Source organism: Cricetulus griseus, chromosome 2 (assembly GCF_003668045.3).
Source record: "Cricetulus griseus strain 17A/GY chromosome 2, alternate assembly CriGri-PICRH-1.0, whole genome shotgun sequence".
Classification (NCBI taxonomy): domain Eukaryota; kingdom Metazoa; phylum Chordata; class Mammalia; order Rodentia; family Cricetidae; genus Cricetulus; species Cricetulus griseus.
The window spans coordinates 105,439,769-105,450,492 of NC_048595.1; positions in this window are offsets into that span (position 1 = coordinate 105,439,769).

Genomic DNA, 10,724 nt, shown 5'->3' on the forward strand with positions numbered 1-10,724 from the left:
ACAAGATGGAACACATTTTAATCAGATTGATAACCTTAAAGTAGTGTAATTTAATTTTAGTCTGTGCTTCTAGGTTAATTTGTTTGAAATATTTATCATATTATTACAATAATAAGTTATAATTATATTACAATTAATTAATATTATTTATTACAATTATATATTATAATTATGTTATTATACCTTAACATACAATGTATGAGTTATGCATTGACACAAAGTATAAGTAATAACTTATACAAATAAATAACTTATTTATTATTTATATATGTAAATATGCTTCTATCTGCTATGGTGAAGGTCCTTGTAACACTGAACTCAGATTTTTAGGGTTAACACCATGCACATTTACACACTGGGCCATCTTGCTAAGTGTTAAATTTTATCTTGGTTTAAACTTGCTTACAAAATATAAAAATATGTATTTAAATATAAGTAGAAAGATTTGTGGCCATAATAGTACTTTATGGTGTTATTCTAAAGTTTTATTGAAATGAATTTAGGAATAAAAATCAACTGTATGTTTTGTCAAAAAGGGAACAAGTATATAGGGTGTTCTTTGTGGACAAACCTTGTTAATCTGGTCAAGTGAAAAATTACTGAGTAGTTTTTTTTTTTCTGTGAAACTGATTAATCAAAGAAAGTCAGTAGAATATAGTGGTCTCTTGATATCAGTACACATGATCGCCATAAAATTTATATTTGAGAGCAAAGAAATAATGTTCCTATCATAGTATATTTTTGTTATAGTGATACACATTGGGCATAGGGTTATGATTATTTCTCTGTGTAGAATTGAATGGAATAGATTATTTCTGTACTTTGTATTTCTACCTTTTAAACTTCAGATAATGACACTGCTTTGTACTTCTTCTATAGTCAGTATTAGGAATTTCATTTGGCAATTTAAAAATTGATATTGCTGTACATCCTGCTGGCTGACACTGTTTAGAATGCAATTTAGATTTGAGTTGTGCAAAAGGGTTTTCTTGAAGGCTTAGGCAAGTGAGTATATGCCCACAGCCATATATATGAACCTTTCTCTTGTTTCTTCATTCTCTGACTGTTGTCACATGATGTGTTGTGTCACAGCAGCATTTTATAGAATTATATTTCTAATTATTTTATTCAGACTTAGTCTACCATCATGCATTGAATGGAATTAAAAACTTGTCAGTGGGTAAAAATAAGAATAGTGGAAATACAGCAAAGGAGACTATAATTAAAATGATGTCTTCCCTGTCTTCCTTAGACATCTGCTTGCTGTTGTCATCCCCTTGTTTTCATGGTCACTACATGTCACTCAGATTTCTGGCTTCTTTACAGTTTTACATTATCATGATTTTCATTAGTCATCTTGATAAGAAACACCATTCCATAAATGAGCACACAATTTTGTTATAATTCTAGATTTTATTTTATATAGATATTTGCCTTGATGTGGTTCAGGTATCTGACTCAGAATAATGTGTTTGAAAGAATCTGAAGGATATTATCTAAAATATTTGTATAGCAGATTTTATAAAAATTATCCCATTGGAAAAGAAGTTTTAGAGTGAGATTTTTAATCAGATCAATATGTTATATGGATGATATTGCTGTCAAATATAATTTTAATTACATATTTATTACAGTCATTAATCATGCTGTAGTAATTACTTTATATAACATTGAATTATGGGAACAAAATCATGTTAAAACTTGGATCACAGACCAATGAGGGATTTACAAATTGCACACTAAATTTATTGTATACCAGATGCTCTGATGGGATTTTTGAACTTAAGTTGGATTTTTATACTTGTCACAGACAGGATTTGTGCCCACCTTTTGTTTTCAAATCAGGATGATTTTAAGATTATAATTAGTCTATTTAAAAGGTTTATTTTCCATCTCTGCCTAGAATTTAATTCATGATAATTGCTGTCATTGTCTATCATTTCCAAGATACAATTGCCTCAGAGGACATTGTTTATGATTGTTAAAAATTCTTGGATTGTGCCTGAGCATTTAAGATGCCATCATATTTCATCTCTAGGTTTCATTTAATTTAAGAAAAAATAATTCTAATGAATTAAGGTAGTTAAGTGTTGCTTTGCATTGGCCCTTTAAGGTTTGAGTTGTTCATTAAATTCTTTCATCTACAGTGGGCTGTTTTCTTTAATTGCATGCCCAAAATATGCAGTTCCCTTTGCATTTTAGCCATCTGGTCACTAGTCCATTTATCTGCTGTGTGAATGGTTTGTGCGTTATGGCAAAGCCAATAGAGAAAGCAGGAAAAAGGAAAGAAAAAGGTGCTATCGTAAACCCATGTGTGTCATTTTCAATGCACAGATTCTCCTTCCCCATCTGATGTTCTCATAAGCTTCTCTGGGCTTGCAGGAAACTTAACAAGGTACTTTATCCATACCTTTTGGAGATATAATAAGTGAGAGGGGCAAACTTTAATGAGCCTATCCTGCCACTTGGCTATGGCTTGTCTTTTAGATAATACTCTTATTTTCAAAGACCTGAATAAATCCCAATTTTCTTTGCATTGGACTAATTTCTGCTGTTGCTTTATGCTTGCAAAGAATCCTTCCATAAAAATTCACCCAATTGGCACTCATTAAGAGTGCTAGAGGACACATCATTTTCAGGTGGTATTTCATAATGAGGAAACCAATTATTAGTTTTATTCCTTGCTATTTCAGATATATAATTATAATTACAAATTTTGAGCCATAATTTCACTTTGAGTTGGTATTATCTTTTACTTTTTCGTGTGTGTGTGCCTGTGAATGTGTGTGTGTGTGTGTGTGTGTGTGTGTGTGTGTGTGTGTGTGTGTATGTGTGTAAGCCAAAGGTCAATGCCCCATTGTCTTCCTCAATTACTCTGCACCTCAGTTCTTGAAAAGCAGTTGCTTATGAGAAACCTGGAGCATGCTGATTGGACTAGACTAGTTGACAAATAGAGATTGGGGTATGCTTGTCTTTGTTCTCCCTACACCACTGTTGGGATCAGCGGTGTGCTCAATGGCCAGTTTTCCTATGTATTCTGAGGGTCAAGCTCAGGCCTTTGAGGTTGTACAACAAGCCAAGCATTTTAACATATAATCTGTCTTCCCAATCACTGTTTCTTTAGTGAAACAGTCAAGGACAGCCTTGAATTAATGATATTCCTGCTTCCAACTCTTGACTGGACTGAGGGAATTGTAGAAATATACACGTGTGTCCAGGTATTTTTTGTTTGTTTGTATTACCTTATCTGACTTATATCTAGAGCTCTTAAAGACTTATTTGCTGCACTCAAAGATAATTGTTAACACATCAAATGTCCAGTTGGTAAGACATAAATTTTGCTACAGCATATTTGACAGCAGAGGTTTCTTCTGGGTTGACTAATAGAATGCTTCTTGGGCTCTTTTTCTTTGAAAGAATACCATGAAATTTATGAGCGTTTCCAGAGTTGGGGTTGAATTTCCTGTTTGACTCCTTTATATGATATGCTTTTGCCTGCCTGTGGGCTGGACTTAGAAATTTTAGCTATGGTTCAACTTGATATTTGAAATGCACTTAACATTTTTCTGAGAACAGGGAGCCTTATGGGTATTTTTGAATATTTAATTATTTTGAAGTTTAGTGATGTTGTAAACTGCAAATAATTTTGAATAATTTTGTTATATTCCTATGTTTAAAAGTGGTTTCAAAAATCCTTGGGTAAGAAAGGCCTGGTGTGGTGGCACAATGCTTATAACTGGTAGATACTGGCATGAGGACCTGGAGTTCAAAGCCAGCTAGGAATATAGTGTGAAATCTTGTCACATAACTCTACTGTTACTACCCAAAACACTAAAGAACTTTTGGCTCAATAACCTTAAGAGATGGCTGGCATAAAATCCAAAACAATAATATGCTTATAATTTTTAAATACTTAATAGATGTTGATTTCAAAATAATTCTTCCAGTATGAGTTTATAGATAAATGCCAAATATTACAAGAAAGACTCATGAAATTTAATTATACAATAGTAGTATTTGCCAAAGATATTTTATTAATTTATAAATTAATTTACAAATATAATTATGATTTGATTAACATTCAGTAATTTGTATTTGTATATTGTTATAAAATTTCTATGTATTAGCGACTGCTTTGATGTAAACGTGAACTTGCATATATACTACAATTAGCTAAAACTTTATGTTAAAATGCTATTTTTCCATGAGATTCCTTTAGCCTTCGTTTTTTGAAGAGTTAATAGATATCCTACCTATTATTAAGCAGTCAGAGGCACTTATTATCAACATTATAGATAATTATGAGTGTCTAGATTAACCACTACCCACTACCAAAAAGAAGATTTTTGGGTCAAAATTGAGACAACAGAGACTTGTGGGTACAAACATAGTGACTAAGTTGTTAAACCAACACTGCATAATAAACCAAATCCAGTAAGTTCCCTCACAGGACATGTGAGCCTCAAGACTTTTCTCCAGGGTTACAGTAACAGAAGTGAAATGTCCCCTATGAAGAAGGCCTCAAATCTAGGAGTAAAGCAGTTGTCAACATCAGTAGTGCACCAGTGATGTCTTTTTTATTTTTTTGTGCATAGGACCTCCTACTGGGTGAAACATCTCAAGTATTACCTACACCATCATTCTGCATAGCTCCTTCTTATACAATGGGAACTACCCAGAAAGAAAGTTTCCTAGTCAGTCAGTGCTCTGTAAATCAAACTGGGTAGCATCTTCAGCTCTAGGAAAATCAAGAAAAAAAGCAATACCCTGTCTTTTTTTTAGAAGCCTGTAAACCATCCCTCCTCTGAGCAGTAACTCATATGGAGGTTTTCAATGCCTAGAACTTGGGTTTTCCTCGAATAATTTCTCTCTCTCTCTCTCTCTCTCTCTCTCTCTCTCTCTCTCTCTCTCTCTCTCTCTCTCCAGTATTATCTATTCATGAAGGATATCTGTGATAAAACTTCCTTGCTTGTATTACATTTTAGTTAGCTCACACACTTTTGCATTCCAAGATAGCTTATTCAGACATTGTTTCTTTGCATAATTCACTGTCCCCCTTTTGCTTTTCTTTCCCCCTGCCCTTTCTCTAACTTAAACCTACAACCCATATTGTTCTTTCCTGTCACCTGTCTTATGTTTATTCCCTATAATTAGAATTTTACTACATTTTTTGCAAGATTGTCATTTACCATATAACTTACACATATATCCCTATTTTTCTTAGCATTTTCGTCATCCCCTACTCTCTCCATGTTTGCAACTTTCCAATTCATCATTCCTCATCTATACTTTACCTATATTTACTATATCCATTCCCTCAGTAGGTCTGTCTCCCATGACCCATTTCTAATTACTTGTCTTCTATACATACTCTAAGTATATACAGAAGAAATGATTCAGAGCTGGGTTCCAGATATGAAGGACAAAGTTAAATATTTATCTTTCTGAGCCAGAGTGAAACTCATTCTTCCAACAATTTAACTGAAAATTTCATAATTTCATTTTTTTATAGCTGAGTGACATTCCACTGTGTATACTTACTATGTCTCTTTATCCATTCATTAGATGATAGAAATCTAAGCTAAATGCTTTTCCTAGCTATTAAATAGAACAACAAGAAACATGGATGTACATGTTTCTCAATTGTAGGCCATGAATTCCTTTGAATGATATGGTAGGTCAATTTTTTTGAGAAAACTCCAATCCAATTTCCAAATAGCAATGCTAGACTACACAATCATCACCTGTGTATATCACCTCCCCTCGCCCCACATCAATGCCACAATTCATTACTTATATTCTTGATCCCAACCATTTTGAATGGAGTGAGATGGAATCTTAAAATAGTTTAATTTGCAATGGTCTGTTTTTTAACATTGCTAGATCAGAATTATATGATCTTTAAAATTTACGTGGATACATGGATAGATGCTTTCTAGTTTATAGTTCTCCTTATTGCACTAAGACTATGTGGTCCTTCAGGAGAAGAATTGTTTGCTCTGGATTTTACCTATGAGGCCACATCATGACCGTAAACAAGAATACAGAATGTAAGTTGAGAACATAATAAAACAGTTGAATCCTGTCTTTCTCTTGATGCTGTGGCAAGCTGCTGGTATACAACATCTATAATTTTGCTACTGGTTATGAATGAAAGCATCTTATTATGCCTTGAAATACATGTGAAAATATGAGAAGTACCCCCAAGCACATAAAAAGGTTGAAAATAAAAATCACATTTAAGGAACCATGTCATTGTCATTGGCTCACTCAGAAAGGGCAGAGAGTAGTCAACACCTGCAATTCTACTCTATTAGTTGGTCTGCTTTGTGATATGATACAACTATTAAAATTCATGAAGCTCTTCAAATTAGTGCTTCAAATTAATATGTACTATCAAGATAATTATGCTTAGTTTTAATACAAAACTGAAACTGTTGTTTTCTTCCTAAGATTTCGGTAAAATGTGAAACATCTATAGGTTACTTATGAAGACACATTAAGAGTTTATGGAGTTGTGTGTTTTTACAGTTACAGTTTGCAAACAAGTTTACATATATACATTACATATACAAATATATGTAAATATATACTCCTGAAGTTGCCACTGACAAAGCACAAGTTGAGAGATGTACCATGAAGATCCATACGTTCTTCATTACTATTTTAATGTTTGCAAATTATGTTGCTATTACAAGTGTGACATAAAAGATTTCTTACATTTGTTTTTATTTACCACACAATATAATGTGACCTCATTCTGGAGTCATGATTAGATTGCTGTACAAATAATTTTTTTTAAAAAAAAGCATTGGTAGAATATTTGGCAAAAATATTTTATATGGAGTATAAATTTTAACACATAGAAAATATATGTTAAATTGTTGACAGGTGAAATAACTCTTCTTATAAATCTTTCATGCAACAAGAATTATCCACTGAAGAATAAACTCTTATCTTCCTGAATTCTAAGTTTAAAAAAAGTTGTGAATTTGAAGGACATGGTCTATATCCTTGGAAACCAACACTATTTGCTTACACTGAGTTTGCAAACAATTGATGACATGTCCTAGTTTTGCTAGCCATGGTGGTATCTAACTACAGTACTCTCTACTCAGGAAACTAGGCAATAAGCCTATGAAATAGAGACCGGTGTGGATGGTGTCATATGAGACTCTATCTAAAACAAATATAGGTGTCATATGAGACTCTATCTAAAACAAATATATGAACAAACAAAACTGCAAGCAAACAGAAAAGTCTTTGAATATTGTTTTACCTAATTTTTAGGAAAGATTTCTAATGTTTTACATATATATGTGTGTGTGTGTGTGTGTGTGTGTGTGTGTGTGTGTGTGTGTGTGTGTCCAATCCCTCACTGATTTTACCTGGTATTGTTGATGAGTTTTATACATGAATGAGACATCAAAAACATCACTATTATAATTTTAGTCTTGAATAGCTGCAGATACTGATGCAGCATATAAACCAAAAGACAAAAAAGGCCAGTATAATACTTCTGATATAGAAGGCTAAACTGAACTTTCATAAATAGAACGCGTAAGACTGAAAGAAATTAAAACAGTATATTTAAATTATCATTAACCTTTCTGCTCATATTTAAATTTGTAATTAAAACTGGAGATAGTGAGTTTCTTCACATTCTTTATATTACCTTCAATACTATAATTTAGAGTAATAAATGAATGCTGCTGCAGCTTGAACTCTTAAGGGAAAACATATCTTACTTGTAAGAGGGGTATAACGATCAAACACATTATATGAACTAAGACATATGAGATGATAGTATTTAGAAATGTGATCACCCTCAATTTGGCTCACGTAACTTGGGAAGAGGGATGTTTCTTTGAAAAGACATTATACTTCTGGTCATTATGTGGTTTTTCTTCTCTTTACCTGGATTATATAAACTGATAACAGCCACAGGATGCAACAGAAGAGTTCCAATGATCCAAAGTAGGTGGAGTGTTGATTTTATGAGGTCTATTTCATTTATAAGCTTATTTAAATGAAATCTAGTTGCTGTTTGCTGGGTGGCACTCAGTAAAGAGAACTGACAAACAAGAAATGTAACATACCTTATATGACTTCACCAGAAATGATAGTCACACAACAATCTCAATTTCAAAACCTTAAATGTTCATTTTGAACACAAAAGGATTTTTTTGAAAATAGTTCTATCATCAAATCTGTTCCTTCATTTAGTAAGGTGCCCAAAAATAGTGCACTGTCTCCTGCCCCAGGTTAAGCTTAGAATATGTCAGAGTCATTATTATACATGTAAAAACAACATGCATCTTGTTACACTTACAAAGTGACATTGTTTGGGCTTGTATTAGTGTGCTTTATTAATGTGGATATGAACCAGGAGAACAAGGAGGAAACTTTAATGAGTATTAACTCTTGGAAATGAAATGTCAGTTTGTGCAATTTGAAGAATGTAGCATTCTATATAAGGAAACCCAAGGGCATTTGAGAAAAAAATCAGTACTCCTTAGAAGGTTTTATTATTTATTTTCTTGAATAGAGGGGTGAGCAGGCTGAGCACGGATATGCTGAAAGCACAGAACATCGGAAACCTTGCACAGTATGAGTGTGTTGGTCATGTGCTGTCTACTAGAGTTTATCCAGACATAGGATATTCACTAGCAAGAATGGTACAGACATAAACATGAACTATGTACTGGGCAATAGTGACATATCAGAGTATGTTTCTAAGTTGTAGCAGATTCTAATAATCAGGAAAGCTGTGGGAAAAGGAATATATAGAAACATATGAACCTCCTACTTAGTTTTTCTGTGAATTTAAACAAATGTAAAATGGCTACTCCATTTACAAACAAATATTTAGCTTAGTGCCCAACAAATTCTGAGAGCAGAACCAAAAGCACATGCGTTAAAGTGGATATCTTTAGGAACTGCTAGTCAATGATATTAATTGGCTAGAAATATTAACTTTCATTGCTAAATATTCTTTTTTACCACCAATTCTAACTCCTCATCTTTTTTTGAGTTTCAAGCAGGAAAGAACAAAATTATTATTGTCATAGGTACTCAGTGGGAAAATGTCAATTATTGTGAGAATGCTGACAGCTGAGAAGGAAAAATTTTCACCTTGTAATTTCTATTTTAAAATGATAAAAGAAGTAACTGCTGTTTTCCAGAGCAACACTCCTCCCTTATATTGCCTTGAGTGCATATGTACCCAGAATTTGTCATGCACAGGTAAACATGTGAGCACATTTCTTTGTGGATCTCCCACATTCTGTTCACCTCTCATAGAAAACCAACATCATTAGCTTTTGCTTCATCCTTTTTATGGTTTCTTCATTGACATAATATTTATGTTCTTATGTATCTGCATGTATCAGGCACTAAAGGCAAAATATGATATTAAATCCTTAATTCTTTCTTTTGATGTTACTCAGCAATATAACCCTGATGACAGATATCATCCTTTTCCCTCTTCACAGCTCCACGATACCCCATTGTGTGGATACATAGTAGCTTATTAATCATCCCTGATATCTGAGTTTTCAGTTACTTTATTATGGTGGAGTTATAAATTATGTTTCAACCCAGGTGTGGTAAATCTTGTCTGTGATTTCCACACTTGGAAGATTAACAGAGGAGGAACTCTACAATTTTAACCTCTGCTTGGGCTATCTAGTGAGTGCCAAGCAAATCTATGCTAAAGGATTTGACTTAAATTCCCAGGCTCTAGAAACAAAACAAAACAGAACATAAACAAATATTAAAAAATACCCCAAACAAAATTAAAAAACAATTGAGACCTTGGCAGTCTCTGGGTGTGTAGGATCATGCAAAAACAGAGAGAAGAGGAGGGGTGAGGAGGACATAAAGGAGCAGAAAGGTTGAGTGGTGGGAAGGATAGAAGAAAACAAGATAAGTGATACCATAATAGAGGGAGACATTTTAGGTTTAAAGAGAAATCAGGCACTAGGGAAATGTCTGGAGATCTACAAAGATGACACCAACTAACCATCTAAGCAACAGAGGAGAGGACTACCTTAAATGCCCTCCCCTGACAATGAGATTGGTGTCTGACTTATATGCCATCCTATAGACTTCATCCAGCAGCTGGTGGAGGTAGAAGCAGACACCCACAGCTAAACACTGAACTGATCTGTAATCCAGTTGCAGAGAAGGAGTAGTGATGAGCAAAGGGGGCCAGACCAGGCTGGTGAAATCCATCTGAACAATGGGGAGCTCTTGTTCCCCAGACTGATAGCTGGGAAACCAGCTTGGGACTGATCCAGTCACAAGGAACATTGGTGTCATGGGGCCTTCTGTAGTAGGTCAGTATTTATCCCTAGCATAGGAATGGACTTTGGGAGCCTATTCCACATAGAGGGTTACTCCCAGAGCCAAGACACATGTGGGTGGGCCTAGGTCCTATCCCAAAAGATATGACAGACTCTGAAGAGCCCCTATGTAAGGCCACATCTCCCTGGGGAGGAGAAAGGTTATGTGATAGGTAGGGTTTTAGTTGGGGGAGGGTGGTAGGGGAGGAGATGAGGGAGTGGGAACTGTGATTGACATGTAAAACAATCTTGTTTCTAATTCAAATAAAAATGAAAAAACAATAGGTACTGTATAACTTGGAGACATATATTTGGATAAATTCCAAGGGAATTTCAAGGCTATTGGTTGCTTTAGGCTAGAATTTGGTTAGAATGTTC